The sequence below is a fragment of the Eumetopias jubatus genome, unplaced genomic scaffold (genome assembly GCF_037043125.1).
Source record: "Eumetopias jubatus isolate StellerSeaLion01/CBP00866 unplaced genomic scaffold, mEumJub1_p1.0 scaffold_4, whole genome shotgun sequence".
NCBI classification, from domain to species: domain Eukaryota; kingdom Metazoa; phylum Chordata; class Mammalia; order Carnivora; family Otariidae; genus Eumetopias; species Eumetopias jubatus.
In genome coordinates, this window is record NW_028274810.1 from 70,969,133 (window position 1) to 70,992,864 (window position 23,732).

Here is a 23,732-nt window from a genome sequence, read left to right on the forward strand (position 1 = left end):
GAGCATGATTTTGACCGCTTATGTTCTCTTAAACTACAAACTTAATTTAAAAAATTTACAATTTGGTAACAAATCCTCTTCACTTTAAATGACACTTTAGTCCATAAAGCTTCTTTTTTATGGTCTTTAACTTTTAGTCTTAGTAGGAGAATAAACACTTTTTTTAAATATAGGCCAATCTTTCCAATTATATACTTCAGACAAATCCAGTCTTCCAAAGTCTGGTTGAATCATTACTTTAATCAATGAGCATCCACTAACACAGAAAGGCAATGACCCAAAGGAACCCCACTGAAGAAGTGTGTCTATTCAAGTATACCACACTATCTCCAGGTAAGCTCTAACATTCACAGGGAGAAAGTCAAGGGCACGCCCTCCAGCCTGTGAGTTACACAAAGGCAGTTCAAGACAGATCACTGAAGTGGAATGGATTCTAGGACACTTCTTTCCCTGGTTTCCTACTTTGCTGATCAATGCACTCTGCACTTCTTCATTAAATAAGCCTGAGCAGCTCTTGGAAAAGGTACCCTGACGTGGAAGCCATCTTCCATTCCCCAGCTATGAAATCCTTATCTAAGTATTTTTCTATTTCTATTTTATTTCTCTATTGGCCAACACAGAAATAAAATTCAGGTCACACCCTAAAGGACTCAGACTTGGATCTGCAAGGGCAGATCTGAGGTCCTGAGCTGACAGGCCAGGGGCAGAAATACAATACCCTCTCTAGTCCAAGGAGAAGATACTTTCATTTCCATTTGTTTCTCACATTCATGGGCTTGTATATGCAGCTTCGACACTAAGTTTAAACATACATCTGCTTTCATGGCAGGAAAGAAAGATCTTCATTGTTAACCCAGTTCCCCAGGTACCTAAGCACCCCTAAAATGGTATCTAACTCAATTTTCATAATTAGAAGCCCCGTGGGCCCCTGCCAGGAACCAGTGTTTTGACCTTGAATTTGTGAAGCCAGCTCAGCCCTCTTTCTGACAGGCATCTCCAAAGCAGAGTCTTTATCCAAGCAAATAAAGTGTGTTAGTTGGCATTAGTTCTTTTCCTAACATCTGCCAGTTTCCACTCAGATACCCCAGCCTCCTTACTGAATCCGCAGACATGGTGCTCCCAGTCTCTCTCTCCTCCGTTTCATCATTTTCCTGGCTACTCAAAGCTTTTGCCCTCTCACACTCGGGAGTCTTGGCAGGAAGTTCTCTCACACAAGGGGTATGCGGTCTATAAGCCAAAGGAAACTTACAAAGGCTTCCCAAACTTAAGAGAAAAATTAGAGCACTGTTCTTCAAAAACATAATATTCAGAATTTCCCCCCACCCTCTCCGCAAAAGACCTAAGAGCCCAGGAGGCAGCAGTGAGGCACAGTGAGGAGTCCCAGATCCCAAATGAATCAGCTGTCCTCTGATCTGCCTGACATCATTCACACTAGGCCTGTAACAAATCAGAGCGTCAGAGAGCACCTTGTTCCTCCTCAGTGACAAGCACCAAACTCCCTCCCCCACAAGTCAGTTGCAACCTCCAACCCTGAGGCCTGGTAGCAGTGAAGACTCTGGCAAAAATTGTACATACCAACTTGAAAACTCACACTGTGACAGAAATACCATTAACTCTGGAGGCGTGGGCCAGTATAGAACAGCTGCTGCAGTGGGCAGGGGACTGGAAGAAGGCATACTAAGATCCCAAATCAGTAAATTAAGGAGCTAAATATGTGGGTATTTCTGCAACATTATTCATTCTCAAACCCATGTCCGGTGGAGGATGACAGTCTTAATGTTAGGGCTCAAAGCATAGCCATTATTCAAATTCTGAATTTGACCAATTTAAATAAACTCTGTATTCCTTCCTTAGACAAAGTTCAGCATCATTTTTAATTCAATTTCTACTACTCTCTAATCACTTGAATAAACTTGTAGTGAGAAAAGCCATAGGAGAGCTAAGAAAATAAACCCAGAAACTATTTGGTTTAATTTCAGTCAATAACTATTAATGAAATCATTTGTATGGCAGATATTACACAAGACATTATGGTAAGCTACAGAAGAACTCTAATGAAGGGTAAGCTACTTAACTTCCATATGCTTTGTTTTCCCTATCTGTAGAATGAAAATAATTTAAGGTACCTAATAAAGAGGTTGTGGTGAAGATTAATATAAGTAAAGCAGAAAAGTGCCTAGCAAAGAGGAAGTGCTCTAGAAGTGTTAGCTATTTTTTTTTCAAAGATTTTATTTATTTATTTGACAGGGAGAAGCAGGCTCTCCACCGAGCAAGGAGCCCAACGCGGGGCTCGATCCCATAGACCCTGGGATTATGACCTGGGCGGAAGGCAGACGCTTAACCGACTGAGCCACCCAGGTGCCCAAAAGTGTTAGCTATTATTACAGTTCTTGCCCTCCAGGAGCTGGCTCCCAATGTAGAGGAGGAGAGAAGCCCAAACATACAAGGAACCATCTGACAAAAACAGCCTGGCCTGAAGAAAGCCAAGTGCTCAGGTAAAGCCAAGTGATCAAATGGAGCTAAAGGAACCAGAATAAGCAAAAGTTTTGGTCCCCTGCTTCAGAGAACCTGCCAACTCTGAAGGGTTCCTCTCATTTATTTAGATGACAAAGTATGTCAAACTATTTTTCTAGGGTAACATTCAAAGGATTAATTCCTATCCCAACCAATACTTTTTCAACTACAGGTCACAACTCTTTAGTAACTCATAAAATCAATTTAGAAGTCAAGTCCAACATTTTCTTAAAAAGGGAAAGAGAATGAAATAGAATAGAAAATACTAGAGTGCTTCACACAATAAGACCTGTTTTGTGAAATATGTATGTTTGTGACATCTATTACTGATAATACATATAAATATAAGGGCAAACAGATGTGATGGGCTGCAATGTAAGATTTATTTTTTATTAAGGGTCAGAATCTAAAAAATTTGAAAGCCACTGTACTTATTTACCCAAGCAAACTCACTCTCACCTAGTAGCTACAGACACTCAATTCCTCCCATTACCAGTCTAATCACTTGGCTCTCACAGCTCCTATTTCAGAATCCCCTGCTCTCTATAAGTCCTAATGAAAATGGAAACACTCTTCAGAAATCTACAACTTCTCAATAAGTCCTGAGTCCCACTTTGGGAAAGTTTCATGATATTATCAGGGTCAGTCACAAAAGCCCACACTCCCACAACTAAGAAACCAGCCATGGTCTATCCCCATCCCAAGCCGAGGCCATGCAGTTAAGGCCAGGCCCTAAGTTTCTACTCAACACAGTCCATTCTCTAATACCCAAGCCCATTCTCCTGAGTAATAGTAATAGTAATATAATAATGATGACATAACAGCAACCAACATTTATAAGTACTTACTATGTATTGGATTTTATTCTAAGCACTCTACACATAATACCAATCCAGTCCTCATCATAGTCCTATAATACATGTGTTATTATTATAATTCCCATTATTAAAAAAAACTCACATACACAAAGAGGTTAAAATCTTTAAAGGGATGGTAAAGAGGAAAGTACCCTTTCCTCAATATATCTGCACCTAGTTACCCTACATATGAATTATGCTAGCCAGAAGTATTCCTGTGTTCAGCCAAGTTACTGAACTGAAGTAATCTCTAGAATCAATGTTATGAACTGCTATGCTATAAATACCTTTCAGCAGAAGATTCTGACAATAGCAAATACATTTCTCTCTAGCCTGCTGTGCAATAATAAATTGGGAGAGGAGAGAGAGCATGGAGCTCCTTAAATAATGCTAAAGGTTAGAAAATATTTGATTTTTAGAGAATGAGAATCCTATCTTATGTCCTTCATCTGACCCAAAGAAGGTATAACTCTTAACTCCTAGGGTTTAACATATCCCCACAGAGAGCACTTTCTTTAAACTTACTGGCATTATAATACATTTGTGCCAATATTCCTTTAGCTTTGTCAGCGATAGGAAAGCTTAACATTTCCCTGGGATTGGACAGCACTCAACAACTTGAGGGAAGGAAAATCAAACAACCTTTTCTTATTTGTTCACACAACAACTATTTATCGACTGCATTACCACCCTTAGGGCCAGGCAAGAAAGGTCTCTGCTATGGGCTTCTCATTTTAGCAGTTATGCAAAACCACAAACGCAAAAAATAAATTCACTAAAGAAATGGGTTCCCTCTGTCACACTTGTGATCTGGAGTACTACACTGACTGACAAAGTGCAACCCTAAAAATCCATTCTTACAATTTACACTGTTCAAACCGCAGGAAAACACTTGCCCACATCTTTCTTCCTATGTATTTTTTTCTTCCTATGTATTTTTTAAGAAGACAACCATGTCCAATTGCTGTTACAGACTCTGAAACAGCAAACTTCTGAAAGAACCCTGCTGAGATTATAAAATATTTTAACAGCAAAGGGTCTTAGGCGTAAGCAAAAAGACTAATTAACCTGTCAAATCCTTCCTCCTCTCGGGTAACATGAATGTAATAGATTTCTTGGCTAATACAAGTACTGGCTCCAAATACAGCCAAACTAACTATTTACTTGATTTCTTTCTGTTCTAATTCATGGTTTGAAAGATATTCATCATTTAGCTCAGTATTCATAACAGAGCACATGGCAGCTGAGGAACATTTTACAGAATTAAGGAATTCATATTACTAGTAAATTTATTTTTGTGCAGGTCTAGACATAACATATGTAAGGCCATAGACTAACTTTTTATACTGATAATTGTACAGTTAATGCTAAAATTGAAATGTTTTTTATAAAAACACATACTTAGATTTTTAGATCTAAAATCACAAAATTTTTTAATTTAGCCTAATTTTTTAAAAAAGATTTATTTATTTTAGAGAGAGTGCGTGAGCAGGGGGAGGGGCAGAAGGAGAGGGAGCGAGAGAACCCCAAGCAGACTCCCCACCAAGTGCAGAGCCTGAGGCCCAATCCTATGACCCTGAGGCCATGACCCCAACCAAAACCAAGAGCCTGATGCTCAACCGACTAAGCCACCCAGGTGCCCAATAATTTTAAATATTTAAAAATAAAAATAGGAAGACCTGGGTGGCTCAGTTGGCTGAGCATCTGACTCTTGATTTTGATCTTGGGTCATAAAATTGAGCCCCGCATGGGGCTCCTCACTCAGTGGGGAATCTACTTAAGATTCTTTCTCTCCCTCCCCTTCTCCCTCAGCTCATGCTCTCCTGCGCTCTAAATAAATAAATCTTTAAAAAAAAAATAAAAACAAAATAACTTTGGAAGCATGAAAATTTTCAATTTTTAACACTTTATGTTTTTTGTAAAAATATATTCAAACTTGTGCTCACTTCAACAGCACATATACTACAATTAGAACAACAGAGAGAAGATTAACATGGCTCCTGCACAAGGATGATACACAAATTCATGAAGTATTCTGTATTTTTATATTTTGTAATATATTTTTGGAAACTGAAAAAATATGTATTCAAACTTGGTACTCTCTGAATACAATTACATTTTATTTTTAAATCCTCTAGATCATTATAATAATGAGTATGAGCTATAATCAGGACAGAGACAGAAAAGCAGGGAAGTGGAGCTTAAGAAAAAGAAATAGGGATGCCTGGGTGGCTCAGTCGGTTAAGTATCTGACTCTTGGTTTTGGCTCAGGTCATGATTTCAGGGTCATGAGATCAAGCCCCATGTTGGGCTCCACACTCAGCATGGAGTCTGCTTGAGATTCTCTCTCCCTCTGCCTCTGCCCCTCCCACTTGTGTGATCTCTCCCTTTCTCTCTCAAATAAATCTTTTAAAAAAGTAACAATAAAAAATAAATCTTTAAAAAAAAGAAATAGAAAATCTACAAATAAGTTGGTTTGCTTAAATGAAAAAACAAAACTAATGAAAGTGAACAGACTTCAGCACACACAGAAAGCACACATACAATTATCAGTGGTAAAGAAAAGATAATAAACAGAAAATAAGCCATTATATTCAAAGAAGTGAAGCAAATGTCAATATAGAAAGCAAGTATAATTGTTCTTAAAATAATATTATCTATCCAATATTTAGCCAAATATAAAGGTGTTTTTTTCTCCTGTGGTTTAATGGTGAAGTAATCATAGAAAACAAAGAAATATTTATAGGTTTAATGTAAATTATTTTGAAATTTGACACTAAAATCGCTAAACATTTAAGCTGGATAAAAAAATGATGAAACAAATGGTCACTGACAAGAATAAAGACTTAAATGAAAGTAGCAATTTTACTGATAATAAAGTGAGAAAAAAATCGTACCTAACTTTTTAAAAATATATATATGACTCAGTTCTATAGATGATAACAGGAACAAAAGTCATGTTGAACAACTTTGTTATATATATTACTGAGTTACCTGAAGAGGAAAATGAGGAAGTAGAAATGAGAATTTCATTAACTGGAAACAAAATACAGGTTCTGACTTATGAGAGAACTAAAAAAACTCTCAATTTTAGGCATTAATATTGTCAAACTTTCACCTGCAACTATGACAGAGTTATGGAAACAAACTTTACCATTCTACTACAAAGCCCCCTAAAACTAGACAAAACATATGAGGCAGTAGTTTTCAGGCACTAGGAAAAGGCAACACAAAAATGCAAACCCAGAAAAAAGGGAAACTCAAATGCAGAGACATCCCGGTTGTCCCTTCCCTCTACTTGGGAACAATTTTCTTACAGTAGCACAGAGAACTACAGTTCAAGCAAAACACAGTAGTTCCACTAAGCTGAGAAGGCACAGGTTAGAGTTCAGGGCAGCTAACCAAACATACATTGAACATTCATCAAGAAAGACCACAAGCTAGGCCATAAAAGAAGTCTCAAGAAATTTCAAAAGATTGAAATCTTATAAAGTAATGTTATCTGAACACAACAGAACTCAAAATCAATTACAATTTTTAAAAAGCCTACAGGATTCCCCAACATTTGAAAATAAAACCACACTTCTAAATAATCTATTGGTCAAAGATGAAATGACAAAAGAAATTAGAAAATAATTTAGATTCAATTAAAATTAATACACAAGATATCAAACTTTATAGTATGCAGCTAAAGGAGTCCTTAGAAGGAAATTTATAGCTTTAAATGCTTATGTTAAAAAAGGAAGATCTAAAATCACTAACTTATGCCTCTACATTAAAAACTGGAAAAAGAAAAGCAAATTAAATTCAAAATACAAGAATACATAAAAGTAAAAACAGAAATCAATGACTGAAACACTGTCTGTCAACTATACTTCAATTAAGGGGGGGGCTGGATAGAAGAGCCCTGTCACAAGCTCTAGAAGCTGCCTGGATGGTTTAAGACATGTTTAAAAAAGAAGAAATCAATGACAGAAAAGAAGTAGAAAAAATTAACAAAACCAAAAGTGGGTTCTTTGAAATTATTAATAAAATTAATAAAAATCTTTGTAAGAGAGGGGTGTTTGGCTGACTCGGGTTGGTAGAGCATTCAACTTTTTTTTTTTAAGATTTTATTTATTGATTTGACAGAGAGAGAGATAGCACAAGTAGGCAGAGAGACAGGCAGAGGGAGAGGGAGAAGCAGGCTCCCCGCCGAGCAGGAAGCCTGACGTGGGGCTTGATCCCAGGACCCCGGGATCATGACCCAAGCTGAAGGCAGCCACTTAACCGACTGAGCCACCCAGGCGCCCCGAGCATTCAACACTTGATACTGGGGTCATGAGTTCAAGCGCCACGTTGGGCATAGAGTTTACTTAAAAGAAAAAAAAAAAATCCTAGTAAGACAAATCAAGCAAAGGAGAGAAAACACAGATTACCATTCTTAGGAATAAAAGATCGGTTATTGCAACATTTCAACAGACAATAAAAGAATGAGAATACCATGAATAACCTACGCCAGTAATATATAAGATGGATAACTTACATAAAAAAGTTCAGGGGTGTCTGGGTTGGTTAAGTATCCAACTCTTGGTTTCGGCTCAGGTCATGATCTCAGGGTCCTGAGACTGAGCCCCAAGATGGGCTCTGTGCTCAGTGTGGAGCGTGCTTGGAATTCTCTCCCTTTCCCTTTCCCTCCCCTCCCCCCACTCATTCTCTCTCTCTCTCTCAAATAAATAAAATTGGGGCGCCTGAGTGGCTCAGTTGGTTAAGCATCTGCCTTCAGCTCAGGTCATGATCCCAGGGTCCTGGAAGCAAGCCCCGTATCGGGCTCCCTGGTCCGCGGGAAGTCTGCTTCTCCCTCTCCCTCTCCCTCTGCTGCTCCCCCTGCTTGTGTGCTCGCTCTCTCTCTCTCTGTGTCAAATGAATAAATAAAATCTTTTTAAAAATAAAATAAAATCTTTTTTAAAAGTTCAAAAAATATCTTACCAAAACTTACTTAAGATACAGACAATATGAATTACGCTAAGTGACAGAAGCCAGACATAAAAAGGCAAATATGGTGTGGTTCTATTCCCATGCAATACTGAGAATAGACAAATACATGAGAAATTAAGTAGAACAGAGATACCAGGGGCTAGGAAAAGTGGAGAATGGGAAATTATTACAAAGTTTTTACTTACAGTGATGAAAAAGTTTAGAAATATAGTGGTGATGATTGCACAACATTGTGTATGAACTAAATGCCATTAAATTGTATACCTGAGAATGTGTACAATTCAACAGCAAAATTCTGTTATATGTATCTTATCACAATTTTTAACTTTAAATATTAATTCAAAAGGGTTTAAGACCCAAACATAAAAGCTAAATTTATAAAACTTCTAGAAGAAAACATTGGAGAAAATCTGCATGATCTTGGGATAGGCAAGGATTTCTTAGACAGAGGATGAATACTCACAAATCGAACTCAGAGTAAAAAATGAAAACTCACAAACTGAACAACATCAAAATTAAAACCTTATGCTTTTTGAAAAATACCATTCCATGTATCTTTCAAAGGAAAAGGCAAGCCATAGACTAGAGGAAAATAGTCACAATATATCTGACCAAAAAAAATCTGTATCTGGAATACATATACGTCTCTTACAACTCAATAATAAACCAAACAATTCATTTTTTTAAGTGAGCAAAAGATTTGAGCACACATTTCACAAAAGAAGATATATAAATAGCTAATAAGTATATGAAAACATGTTCAACATCATTTTTCATCTGGTAAATGCAAGTTAAAACTACAATGCAATACCACTACCCACTCACTAGAATGGCTAAAATTTAAAGTCTGACCATAACAAGTGGGCCAACTAGAATTCCCGTAGCACTAGTGGGAGTATAAAATGGTACAACTATTTTGAAGAATTATGTGATGGCTTTTTATAAACTTAAACATACACTTAACATTTATCATTTGATGGGAAGACAAAAACCAAAGAAATCTGTTTGGCAGTTTGGCTCTTTAACTTTTTAGAAGATTAAAAATATTTTAATCAAATGAATTTTCACATAGCAAATACAAGGAAAGTGACATTGAAATATAAGGAAATAAAAGAAAATGTAAAAAGTACATCTGCATCATGTATTCATTTTCTATTGAGTAACAAATTACCTCAAATGTAGCCACTTAAAACAATAAACACTGATTATTTCACAGTTTCTGTGAGTCAAAAATTCAAGCACAGCTTAACTAGGTCCTCTGCTTAGGGTCTCACAAGGCTACAGTCACAGTGTCACCTGGGTTGTATTCTTTCTCAACATGGCTGCTTACTTCCTCAAACCAGTACAGTCTCTATGATGAGTCTACTAACTAGACAAAGTCTTATATACCATAATATAGTCACAGGAGTGGTATCTCATCACCTGTACTATTGTCTATTGGCTAGAAGCAAATCACAGGTACTGTCCACACTCAAGAGGAGGAGGAGACCATGAGGAGGAGGAGACCATAGGAACCACCTTAGATTATGTTCACCATACATGACTATGAAGAAGATTCGCCACCAAATAATCTCAAACTGATTTCTATAGACTACTTTGAGACCATCACAGATTAAGATTTAGTATGAACATACTGCTATTTTTGGTTTTCTTTAAAATATCCCAGCACTGAAAAGATTAAAGAAGATCCTAAGAACTGTTACATGGTCTTAGACAATGCTTTTAAGAAATGGTGAAACTGCAATAACAGTGATAACAACTTATAAGATGATATTAAAACATTGTAATATCTTCTATGACAACAGTAATTTATGAAACTCCATTACAAAGTTTGATGTGTGAAATTCAAGGCCAGCAGAATAAATGCCTTCTAAAGAGAACTTAACTTTTTAAAAGTAATGTAAGAAACAAAATGGCTCAAGAAGGTTTGTTAATTTGGCACTGTTGTCAAAATAACACAATTTAAAAAGCTTTTAGTACATTTTTATTTAACCGAGTATAGTATATTCAAAATATAATTTCAATATATAATATGAAATATTAATGAATTATTTAACATTCTTTTCTCCCAGTTTTATTGAGATATAATTGACATAAAGATAATACCATTCATTTTTTTTAAATCTTAATTACAACAGTGATTTTGCTGAAATAAAGGCAAGGAAAACTATAGACATTTTAATAACTTACGAATGGTTTGCCTTCACTTTACTGCTCAAATAGATGAATACCCAGATGGGGAGAGCATTAATTAAATTATTATCCTTGATATTTTGCTAACTTTCAATCATACAAAAATTGATAATGGAAAAAAATTGATAACTGGTTGTAACATCTGGGTGGTTCCCTTGTTAATGATGAGTTGTTCATCTTTAAATGTTTTCATTTTAGATCTAGGTAAGAACCATGATTTTATCTTTTTTGGAAAATTACCTGTTAAACAGTGCTGGAAGTCCTCCACCAAAAATGCCCAATGGATTCACCTCACAGAGCCACAAGAGGTAAGTGTATCTCATGTGGGCTGCCCAGGAATGTCTTTTCTTGACTTCCAGAGGTAAATCTGAAGTTTGCTGACTCTCTACTTTTATAAATTTATTTTTCCTCTATATAATCAGGTTTCATTTTAGGTTTGTTTATAGCTAAGTTACTCCCATCGGTGATAGCAGCGATTAGGATACTGTTTTCATGGCCTGACCTCTCTCAGGTATATACCAAAAAAAAAAAAAAAGGAAACATATGTCCATAAAAAGACTTGTACATGAATAATCACAGCAGCTTTATTCATAATATCCAAAAACTGGAAGCAACCCAAATATCCATCAGAAAAATAGTGGTATGTTCACACAAGAAAATACTAAGCATTAAAATGAACAGGAGCAGGGGCGCCAGGGTGGCTCAGTCGGTTAAGTGTCCAACTCTTGATTTCTGCTCAGGTTGTGAAATCAAGCCCTGTGTCGGGCTGGCACTGGGCATGGAAGCTACTTGAGATTCTCTCTCTCCCTCTGTCCTTCCCCCACTGCATGCGTGCATGTGCACATTCTCTCTCACTTAAAAAAAAAAAAAATGAACAGGAGTACTGAAACATGAGGAAGCCTATTACAAAAGAGTAGCTACTGTATGAAATTCTGCCACAGGCAAAACTAATCTATAGTGCCAAAAAGCAGATCAGGGGTTTCCTGGAGCCAAGAGGTGAAAGGTGAATTGACTGCACAATGACACAAGGTATATTTTTGGGTAATAAAAATATTCTACACATTGACTGTTGTGGTAGTCTAGCTACCTCCCAAAGGCCCCACCTCCAAATACCAGAAGATTGGGAAATAGGCTTCAACATATGAACTTTGGGAGGACACAAACATCCAGTCCAAAACACTACTTAACAAATAATCCCAAAACTTAGCACCTCAAAACATTTATTATTAACTTTCTTGGTTCTATGGGTTGACTGTGATTGGCTGGACAGTCTGAGACATTTTTAAATGTTTACTTATTGATTCATTTGAAGATAGCAAAGACAAATGCATTGCATGGTAATATATTTTAGTATTATTTTAAAATTAAATCTGACCTTCATGACTCCCTAAGAACCATCCTCAAGTAGAGTATAAATATGTTACAGAATATGAAGGAAAAGAATGAAGAAAATTTAGAAAGTGAATTTTGTTTGCCATGGTTTATAATACCAATGCCATGAGTCTGAGAAGCTTTGAACTGCTTAAAATCTTAAATAAGTTTGCTTAGTTTTGATGGGCTAACTCTCCTTGGTTTACAGTTTATCGCCTTCACCTACAATATTAAAGGCTATTCTTTTCTTTTTGTGTAATATGTATAGATAGCAAATATTTTGTATCTTTTTATTTTTAAAGATTTTATTTATTTATTTGACAGAGAGAGCAAGCACAAGCAGGGGGAGCAGGAGAGGGAGAAGCAGGCTCCCCACTGAGCAGGGAGCCAGATGCAGGACTCAATCCCAGGAGCCGGGTATCATGAACTAAGCCGAAAGCAGCCGCTTAACTGAGCCACCCAGGCGTCCCAAATATTTTGTGTCTTACTAGAATAATTTTCTTTGCTTTATGCTGACTTAGTATGTCCTTAATTATTTAAGAAAACAAAGTCTCCTCATGAAAAAGCTGTGATTATTCAAATTTGGTTACCTCTATGTTTATTTTAAAGTGTTTTATTGTCGGGCATCTGGGTGGCTCAGTCGGTTAAGCGACTGCCTTCGGCTCAGGTCATGATCCTGCAGTCCCGGGATCGAGTGCCGCATCAGGCTCTCCACTCAGCGGGGAGTCTGCTTCTCCCCCCAACCCTCCCCCTCTCATGTGCTCTCTCTCTTTCTCGCTCTCTCAAATAAATAAATAAATAAAATCTTTAAAGTATTTTATTGTCAGGGATGCGTGAGTGGCTCAGTAAGTTAAGCATCTGCCTTCAGCTCAGATCATGATCCCAGGGTCCTGGGATAGAGTCCTACATGGGACTCCTTGCTCAGCAGGGAGCCTGTTTCTCCCTCTGCCTGCCGCTCCCCCTGCTTGTATTTTCTCTGAGAAATAAAATCTTCAAAAACAAAACAAAATAAAAATAAAGTGTTTTATTGTCACCTTGGTTAAGTAAATGGGTATTCTTTCTCAAGCACTAACACTATCTTAATTATTTTCAGACAACTCTTTGAAGTTTTGTCTTCCCCAAATCAGATCCTAAATATAGAAAACAATAAAACTTTCAGTATATATTTACTAACTAAAACTATCTTTGAGGTATCCCAGAGCATCCCTGGGAAAAATCACAAAGAAGTTTTCTTTCAAATTTTTAGAGAGGTACTAGAAATAGATTTGATATTTTACTTTTGATGAGTTTCATGGGAAAACTTCTCAAATCAGAAAAGACACTCATCCCTCCCTAGTTTAAATTTGTACAGGTAAAATTAATATAAATATTCTAGAAATTGTATAATTTATGGGAAACTCCCAGAGATCTGTCAAGGCCCCTCATAATGTATAATGTTTCTGTTTATGAGTCCAGATGGTGTTTTGCAAGATTTTAGGAAATAAGAGTTTAGTGTTTTCAGTCTTAATTTCGGTTATGATTTAAAATGCTTACTAGGGGGGGCGCCTGGGTGGCTCAGTCGTTAAGCGTCTGCCTTCGGCTCAGGTCATGATCCCAGGGTCCTGGGATCAAGCCCCGCATTGGGCTCCCTGCTCTGCTGGAAGCCTGCTTCTCCCTCTCCCACTCCCCCTGCTTCTGTTCCCTCGCTTGCTGTGTGTGTGTCTCTCTCTCTCTGTCAAACAAATAAATAAAATCTTAAAAATAAATAAATAAATAAAATGCTTACTAGGTTACAACTTATTTACAAATGCTTACTAGGTTACTTTTAAAATTGGAATCTAGCATTTTATTAGTTAAAATGCTTTCTTGAGGGGCGCCTGAGGTGGCTCAGTCATTAAGCATACACCTTCGGCTCGGGTCATGATCCCAGGGTCCTGGGATAGAGCTCCACATCAGGCTCCCTGCTCCGCGGGAAGCCTGCTTCTCCCTCTCCCACTCCCCCTGCTTGTGTTCCCTCTCTCGCTGTCTCTCTCTCTGTCAAAAAAAAAAAGAAAAGAAAAAGAAAGAAAATTAATTAATTAATTAATATGCTTTCTTGGGGGGCACCTGGCTGGCTCAGTCAGAAGAGCATGCTACTCTTGATCTCAGGCTCATGAGTTTGAGCCCCACAGAATGTAGGGATTACTTAAATAAATAAACTTCTAAAAATAAATAAACTGCTTACTTGGTAACAACCTTGCTTTTAAAATTTGAATCTTCTAGGTCAATGTAGTTTTATTAAAAAATACAGATGTCTAGGACTTATTCCTGACTCACTAAATCTTTTTACTTGAGATCCTTAGTATAGTCTTGGTATATACATTACGCCATAAGATTATTATTATATGTTATATATCAGGATTTTTTCCTCTGCAATAATTATGTTCATTCATGTTTTATAAATCAGCTATAATATTCACTGTCTTTGAAAAGAACTACTCTTAGAGACATTTTGCTAAAACATTTTTGAATTGGCTTTAATATTCTTGTTTTGCATGCCGCAGAAACAACTTAATTCCCTGGTTAGTTGCATTATTCTTGTTATGAACTCTCATTAGACCTTTCACGTTTAAAGATTACCAGTAATAAACTGACCACAGCTATTTTAAGTCTTTGTCATCTACAGAGAGATTTTGTTTTACACAGATGCTAGTCTGAATGATCTACAATCAATTAGAAGCCCAAGTCTGTGTTTTCAACAAAGGACTGTCTCAGAGCCCCCTGGAAAAGGACTGTAGCAGGTATCTCAAACTACTGACACTTCAAAGAATGGACTCTTGGGGACAGGCTTCTGAAGCCATCACTTGGACAACTGGACAACTTCCAGACCATTCCAGTGGACTGAGTCAGAATTTCCAAAACTCTTTTTAGTTGAGAAGCAGACCATTAAACTAGATCCAGTGAAACGAGAATTAATTACATAGGCCTAAATGAACTAATGAGAGATGATTATAGTTATTTGGTATATTTTCTTAATATCTGTTTTCTAGATATATAAGGAAGCCTGCTCTCTTCCTTCTTAAGCTATCTAAACCTAAATAATTTAATACACTTTACTTTTGTAAAATGCAACATTCCTGAATTATACCTGATTTTCAAAGACTCTCTCCCCAGTGAGATTTAAGTCTTACTGAATTTTCTCACTGAATGCCCTTAAAATATCATTGTAAAAAAAGGTTAAACAACAAAGGATTTGGAAGGAAAAAAAAAAGAATTTGCCTGAAATGTCATATTTGAGAATGATGCTTACTTACTTAAACCACTTTTAAGGAAATACAGTTGACTTTATGGAGCCAGTACTAAAAAACCCTCACAGGAAAATTGCCCTGGTCCCTAGCTTTCTAGGATTCAGCCTTCTAGATGGTAAGGAAGGTCACTTCCTGGAAGGCCCAGGACCCTTAGGACATTTGGGGGATCTTAAGAATTCACCCAAATTTATCAGTACTGCAGATGAAATCTGATAGAGCATTTCTTAAACTTGGTTTTCTAGCCTCAAAATACAAATAATAGGGGCACCTAGGTAGCACAGTCGTTAAGCAACTGCCTTCATCTCAGGTCATGATCCCAGGGTCTTGGGATTGAGCCCCACATCGTGCTCTCTGCTGAGCAGGAAGCCTGCTTCTCCCTCTCCCACTCCCCCTGCTTGTGTTCCTTCTCTCGCTTTGTCTCTCTCTGTCAAATAAATAAATAAAATCTTTAAAAAAAAATACAAATAGAAGCTTTTAAAAATTCAATCTGAGATTCTTTATAAAATTTCCAGCAAAGCAAATTAAAAAGGTCTATATGGAAAATTAACATTATTGCCACCCCATGTAAATAACCAAGCCAAACTTAATAAGACCAACCTTGTTTTATGATTAAGAATAATATTTAAGATTGCTTTGGATCAAAAGGGTAAGACTGTAAGGAAACTTGGTATAATCAAAGAAAACATAATAATCTTCTGATGGAAAACTATGTATTGTTTAGAGAACATATTATTTGTTTTAGCCTTTTACTGCCTTTGAGCTATTTTACAACTCTACAAATTATAATAATTGATACTGATACAAATAGTTCTTGTCTATAGATATTATAAATAAATTCTGTAGAGTTGAGGTTCAATTGACTTCCCTTCTCCCCACAGAAAAATCCAGTTTTGTAACCATTTACAAATATATTTCAAAATTTCCTTATACATATAAAGCTATGCTTCTTTCATTTCTCTGAATCGGCCTCAACATCTGCCTGGCACCCTTACTGAGTTAAATAAAATATATAACACGTTTATTTTTTTAATCAATAGCTTCACACTTTTTGTAATTTGTTATTATAAAGCTATATTTCTCAGGATAGGAAAATAGAACAGATTTTATTTTACAGTTTGTTAGCATTATGTAAAACTCCAACTTTATATCTCCATTTGTATTTTTGTTCCAGGCTAAACAAACATTAAGAACAGGCCTAAGTGATTGTCTGCTATATGTTAAACTCTATACTAGGCCCCAGGGCCAGAGTATTATACCACACAACATGGTCCTGACCTCATGGAGCTTACCATCTGCTATGGACCAAACAGTGTCCCCACCCACCACAAAGTCATATGTTGAAGCCCTATTTGGAGACAGGTCTTTAGGAAGTAATTAAGGCTAAATGAGGTCATAAGTGTGGGGCCCTAATCTCAAAGGATTGGTGGCCTTTAAGAGGAAAAAAATCTTTCTTGTACACATGCCCCCTACTCCTCCTCTCCCAACTCCCTCACAAAAGGCCATGTGATCACACAGCAAGAAGGTGGTATCTACAAGCTAGAAAGAGAACCCTCTCCAGAAACCGATGTTGCTGGCATCTAGATCTTGGACATCTGGCCTCCAGAACTGTGAAAATACATTTCTGTTATTTAAGTCACCGAGCCTGTGGTATTCTATTATGGCAGCCCAAGCAGACTAACAGATCAAACAATGGGAGAAGACAGATAAATAATTCTTTATTTACAACTGCTGTAAAAAAACTATGAAGGAAAAGTACAGGGTTAATGAAAGTATATTCTGGGAAATCCAACTTAAAATCTAGGGATAGCACGGTATGGATGAGGTCAGAAAAGCCTCTCATAAGGAAGTGAGATATAAGCTGACACTTGACAGAAAATAAGAACTAGCAAGGTAAATATGAGGGAAAAAACATTCCAGGTACAGGGAACATACTGTGCAAGATATGGAGACAAAGACAGGAACCAGATTGTGTAGTTTTAAGGGCCATGTCAAGACTTTCAGGTATGATCCCAAGAGTATTAAAAAATTCACTAAACAAGTTCACATAAAGATCTAATAACCAAATCTGCACTTTAAAAAGCTTTTTCTGGCTACTATGTGATAAATGGGTAATAGACTGGGGCTAAGCAATGCTAGACAAAGAAAGACCAGTTAGGAAGTTATAGCAGCAACAGAGGCAAGAGATTACAATGGCTTGGACTATATGGACATACCAGGGATAGTAGAAAGAAGTAGAGGAAATATTTGAGAGATATTTTGAGAGGCATAATAGAAATGGGTTGTAGGTATAAGGAAGAAGAAGGTAATAAAAACAAAGTTTTCTATTAGGAAGTGATACCATTTAGTAAGCTAGGGAATATGAGAGGAGTAGGTTCTTGAGAAGGATAATGACTTCAGTTTTATAAATGCTAAAGTTTAGATGTTTCTGAGATATCCAAGTAGATTATAGTGAATTGGTAGTTGTGAGGTCTAGAGATATCAATGTGAGGAGAATTAGCATAACAAAAGCAATTCTAAAAATAATAATGAGCTCTCAAAGATTTTCAATTTGCAAGTCCTGTGTCCACATGCTCATGGCTCACTGACAAAATACAACCATTTTTTAACAACAAAATGGCTCCTGCTAGAAAATTAGTGATGACTATTATTCTATCCCTGCCAACCTCAGCCAACCCCTGCCTTACCACTGGAGATAGAGAACCTATGTGAAATCATTTCCTATATAAGTGCAATTAAAAAAAAGAAGACACACTATTAAGTATAGCACAGAGCTATTACTCTGGCCTTCAGAGTCCTTAAAACTACCAAAATTTCCTGATTTTCAAAGTCCACAGAGAAACTAAAGGCACCACTGATAACACAGATAACTGTATCAGGCACCACTGATAACACACAAAGGGCTTACTATGTGTAGCAGGTGGTATCTCTTTTCAGCACATTCTCCAGAAGCATTTATCCAGGCAAATACCATTAAGTTGCATCAGAGTGGGAAAGTACCTGATACTGTTTCACATGTCAGTTTCATAGGGGCAAAAGTTAGACACATCATATCCTCGAGCCCCAGGAACTCCTCCCTGCCCACTATCACTGCATTTACTTATACCTGACATTTACTTTTATCCAATGTCTGATGTCTAAGTCCACTGCCTAAATGAGTAAGCCAACAATGCAAAAGGATAACTATTCCCAAGGACTCTAAGAATAAAGATCACCAATAGCAACACACACACACATACACACACACACACACACACACACACAGACGACACACCCTGACAGGTGCTTCAGCTACCTCTTCACTCCTATAGTCTGTTCTTCACCTCCACTGGAATGCTCACAGCCTCAAAGAAATAAAGCAATGGCATTTCAAGAAATATGAAGATAATTACCTTAAGTTGTAATGAATAGTAGAAGAGCTTAACTTTCTGGGTAACTAGAGACATAAACACTATTTACATTGAACTCCTAAGTGTAGGGTCTAGGTATTGGTCCTGAAATCCACAAACAAAAAAGCAATCCTATTTGAAAGGAAATGCCAAAGGAGGTCTGCCTCACAAAGCTGGGCAAAGGAAGCTATTCAGAGCTGGTCCAATTGAGAAAAAGCAAAATACAATATTCCCATAGTATATGGGAGAACCAAATTCCATACAATTTGGAAAACAAATACAAATAGTTAGAACTTCATTCTCTGTCAATTCTTTTTCCACAGATATGTACACTTTTAACAAGGTTATCAACTCCTCTAGGTCTGATATTCTAGACTACATTTTTTAATGCATTGAAAAATATCCACACGGGCTTGAGTGTGAAATAGCTTTCTAAAAATGAAAATTTTATTTCAGAAAGCTACATCTAATATAAATGGTATGAGCCAGGCCAAAAGAACTTACATAACCAACTTGCCCCAACAAAGCCCTCATCATTGCAGGCCTGGATTTTCTCATTGCCCATACTGGAATTTAGTTGCTCTCTTCCCTTACGTGATCAAAGCCAATTGTGAATATCCTGTGGCTTTTCTAAGGTGCACTATTGTTCATTTAACTTGGTTTAGCATCTTACTAAGGTTAACAAAACAAAACACACCTACCGGCCTGAAATGGTGTTATTTAGGCCAAGTCACTAAACCAAGGCATAATACCTAACCTAATTGCACTTACAACCTCTCCCAGAAACGTAGTCTTAACAGGTGAAGAATTTTCTGGTCAGCACCAATAAAGCTAATCTGTCACATGGGCCCTCCCCATCCACCTACTAAAACCCTTTCATCCCCAGATGTGACCTTACCTGAAATAACCCTTTTTTCTGTTTATGACTTCCTTGTCCTGCCTTTAAAAACCTTTCCTTTTTGTAGCCCTTTGGAACTCTCCTCTACTTGTTAGGTGGGATGCTGCCTGACTCATGAATCATTTAATAAAGCCCATTACATCTTCAAATTTATTAGGTAGAATTTTGTTTTTCTTAACATTAATTTGTGTTTCTGAAGAATTTACGGCTTCTAAAAGGTAATTATGGCCTGCTAACAATAAAAGCAATAATACACTACTGGGTTTTTTGAAGTTTATTAATAACAGGTACTGCACTAACTTCTATAACAAATAGCTGAGGGCTTAATTGCAGGCACTATGCCATTCACTTTACATGCATAATCTTCTTCAAATAAACTGAGGTAACCAAGGCTACTGGGGACAAATTGTCAATGCTCCTGTCTAAGGCCAGTATTTCAATAAGTGCCTAGATATGTGTCCTCCATTTTAAAAAAATATTTTATTTATTTGAGAGAGAGCACACACGAGCAGGGGGGAGAGGCAGAAGCAGACTCCCCGCTGAGCAGGGAGCCCGATGTGGGGACTCGATCCCAGGACCCTGAAATCATAACCTCAGCTGAAGGCAGACGCTTAACTGACTGAGCCACCCAGGTGCCCGTGTCCTCTATTTTTGCCTACTATGACATTCCAGCAATTGTTCATCCTCTCACACATTAACCTTTCCTTCTCTACTGGATAATTTCATTGAAATAAAAACATAATGTAATATCTCCCATCTACATTTTAAAAAGAGGGGGAGAAAACTCCATGACCTTTTCCAGCTATCACCTAATTTCTATGATCCTCTTTTCAGCAAATCTCTTTGAAATATTACTCACTAATCCTCCCCAAAACATCAGAAAAGGAACAAGAATAATTAAGTGAAATTCTATATGCTCTTCACTTAGATTTGCTTTTTTCTCTCCCTCTCCTCTTCCTCTCTCTGTGCACACAGGCAGGCAGGCAGACTCGCACACATGCAATTACTTTTTGTTAATTAGCTGAACCATTGGCAAGTCATCTGTAAACACCGTAAAACCTCCTCCCTCAAATACTTCCACAATTAATCCTTGCCTAACAAGAGAGAACCACCATACAACTGTCCCACTAGAAAGTTTAACACTGACACAATAATATTATCGAATAAAAGTCCACATTCAAGTATCAATTGTCCAATGTCCTTCAACTATTTTTTTGTAAATCCAGGATCCACCCAAGAATTAAGCATTACATTTATTCACCAAGTCTCTTTTGTATCTAGTAATCTAGAACATATCTTTAGTCTTTTTTTTTAATCTTTTACAATTTCAACATTTTTGAAGAGTCCAGGCAAATAGTTTCTACAGATTGCCCCCTCAGTTTGGACTTTCCTGATTGTTTCTTCCTATAGTACACTGAGGTTAAACATTTTGACCCAAATATTACACAGATAATACTGTCTCCCATTCTCTCTTGAACCCATTCAAGTTCTATACCCACTTCCCATCGATATTGTTCACCTAGGTCACCATTAGGAAATTCCCTATTACTAAATCCAAAGGTCAATTCTTTTTTTTCCTTTAAATTTTGTTATTGTTATGTTAATCACCATACATTACATCATTAGTTTTTGATGTAGTGTTACATGATTCACTGTTTGTGCATAACACCCAGTGCTCCACGCAGAACGTGCCCTCTTTAATACCCATCACCAGGCTAGCCCATCCCCCCACCCCCCCTTCCCTCTAGAACCCTCAGTTTGTTTTTCAGAGTCTATCATCTCTCATGGTTCGTCTCCCCCTCCGATTTCCCCCCTTCATTCTTCCCCTCCTGCTATCTTCTTTTTTTTTCTTCTTAACATATATTACATTATTTGTTTCAGAGGCACAGGTCTGTGATTCAACAGTCTTGCACAAATCACAGTGCTCACCATAGCACATACCCTCCCCAATGTCTATCACCCAGCCACCCCAACCCTCCCACCCCACTCCCACTCCAGCAATCCTCAGTTTGTTTCCTGAGATTAAGAATTCCTCATATCAGTGAGGTCATATGATACATGTTTTTCTCTGATTGACTTATTTCACTCAGCATAACACCCTCCAGTTCCATCCACGTTGTTGCAAATGGCAAGATCTCATTCCTTTTGATGGCTGCATAATAGTCCATTATACACACACACACACACACACACACACACACACACACACACACACACACACACACACACACACACCACATCTTCTTTATCCATTCATCTGTCAATGGACATCTTGGCTCTTTCCACAGTTCGGCTATTGTGGACATTGCTGCTATAAACATCGGGGTGCATGTACCCCTTTGGATCCCTATATTTGTATCCAAAGGTCAATTCTTAAGTGTTCATCTTACATAACCTGTCAGCAGCAGCTTTTAGCATACTTTCTTCTTGTTGCTTTGGAAACACCACTCTCTTCTGGTTTTCCTCCAACCTCACTGACTGCTCCTTTCCAGTTTTCTTTACCAATGGATTCTCCTTACCTCCTAACCAGTAAACACTCAAGTGCCCCAGGGCTAGACTCACTCACTCACCAGGTCAGTGCCGCTCAAACCAGCTGTGGTGAAGAAGCATGTGAAAATTTTAATCTACCACAAACCACTGCAAGATACAATAAATATGAAATAATAGAAAAATTGGGGCGCGTGGGTGGCTCAGTTGTTGGGCGTCTGCCTTCAGCTCGGGTCGTGATCCCAGAGTCATCGGATCGAGTCCCGTGTGGGGCTCCCTGTTCAGCGGGAAGCCTGTTTCTCCCTCTCCCACTCCCCCTGCTTGTGTTCCCTCTCTCGCTGTTTCTCTCTCTGTCAAATAAATAAAATCTTAAAAAAAAAAAGAAATAACAGAAAAATGATCAAATGCTTGAATGTTACAACAATGTCAGTTGGTTACTCTAAATTTCTGTACTTAACTCATGGGAAACTGGTAACAAACAGTTCGATAGCCACCACCAGTCAGCTGACCACACTTGAGTAGCATTTTAGTAGTTTATTTCTCCAATCTCGTAACTTTGAATTTCATTTATGTGTTGTCAATCTCCAAATATATATCTCCAGATCAGATTTTACCCTTGATCCCCAGTTCATATATACAATTATCTTTTCAACACTCCTTCTCAGATGTCAAACAAGCACCAAAGTCCTGATTCCTCCAACAACTCCCACTCCTGCCCCTCCCAACAACAAAAAACAACAGAAAACAACCCTGTGCTAATCACATACTCCCCATCTTGCTCAATAAATGGCAATCATATTCACCTAGCTATTCAGTCCTAAAACCTTGCAGTCACAACCAATTCCTTGATTTCTTTCATATACCAAAATTAACTATCAAGAAATATTGTCAGCTCTCCTTTCAAAATATATCCAGAACTCAACCATTTCTTACCACCTCAGTTGCTACCACCTTGTCTAAGCTACCACCACCTTGACTAATTTTTGTAATGGTTTCCTCACATACTTCTCTGCTTTCACTTCTGCTCTCCCTACACTCTGAGCAAGAAGTGACTTTGTTAAAACCTAAGGCAACTCTCTATTCCACAGAGAAAGAAAAGTTGTTTCAACAAATGGAGCTGGGACAACAGCTATCCACATTCAGAAGAATGAAATCGAATCCTCACCTTAAATCACATATAAAAATTAACTAATAATGAATCAAAGACCAAAAGTAAGAGCTAAAACCATAAAATTCTTAAAAAGAAATAGAGGTAAATCATCAGAACAGTGTTCTATGTTTTCTCAGATTCTGTATTTGCCTATTGGCTTTTTTTTTTTTTCCAAGTAATTTCTACACCCAATGTGGGGCTTGAACTCACAACACCCAAATCAAGCAAGCTCGACTGAGCCAGCCAGGCACCCCCTATTTGGCACTTATTAATCAGAGGGCTAAACTAAAAGCCAAACTTATTTGTACTCCCCTGCAATCCAGTTTTTGTGAATGTGCAAAAATCCTATTAACAAACCTTCTAAACAAACCTGAGTCCATACTCCCAACCTCTATCAAACTCTAACACATCAAGACAATATTTCTGCTGCCCTGTATCACTCAGGGCCAAGTACCAGACAACTAAAAATCACCTCTACAGCCCAGAACCTGCCAATGTTATTCAAAGTAGCCAGCTGGGTACCTTGCCCTGCCTTGCCTTTCCTATACAAACCCCAATAAAGGACTCTGGCTTAGGCTTTCCTCTTGCTCCTTTCTGCCTCCTGACTAAACATGGTGCTTTCCTCATGTGGCC

The 23,732-nt window shown here is 37.5% G+C and overlaps 1 protein-coding gene and 1 non-coding gene across 3 annotated transcripts in view; one reads left to right on the plus strand and one right to left on the minus strand.

Annotated features, from left to right (window-relative positions):
* The window catches only part of MAST2 (microtubule associated serine/threonine kinase 2), a 223,145-nt gene that overhangs the window by 102,134 nt on the left and 97,279 nt on the right, over window positions 1-23,732 (minus strand). The gene's annotated exons all lie outside the window — the stretch shown is intronic.
* On the plus strand, window positions 5,310-5,416 carry LOC114224337 (U6 spliceosomal RNA). Its single transcript, XR_003612354.1, has one exon. It is a non-coding gene; the product is annotated as a U6 spliceosomal RNA (small nuclear RNA).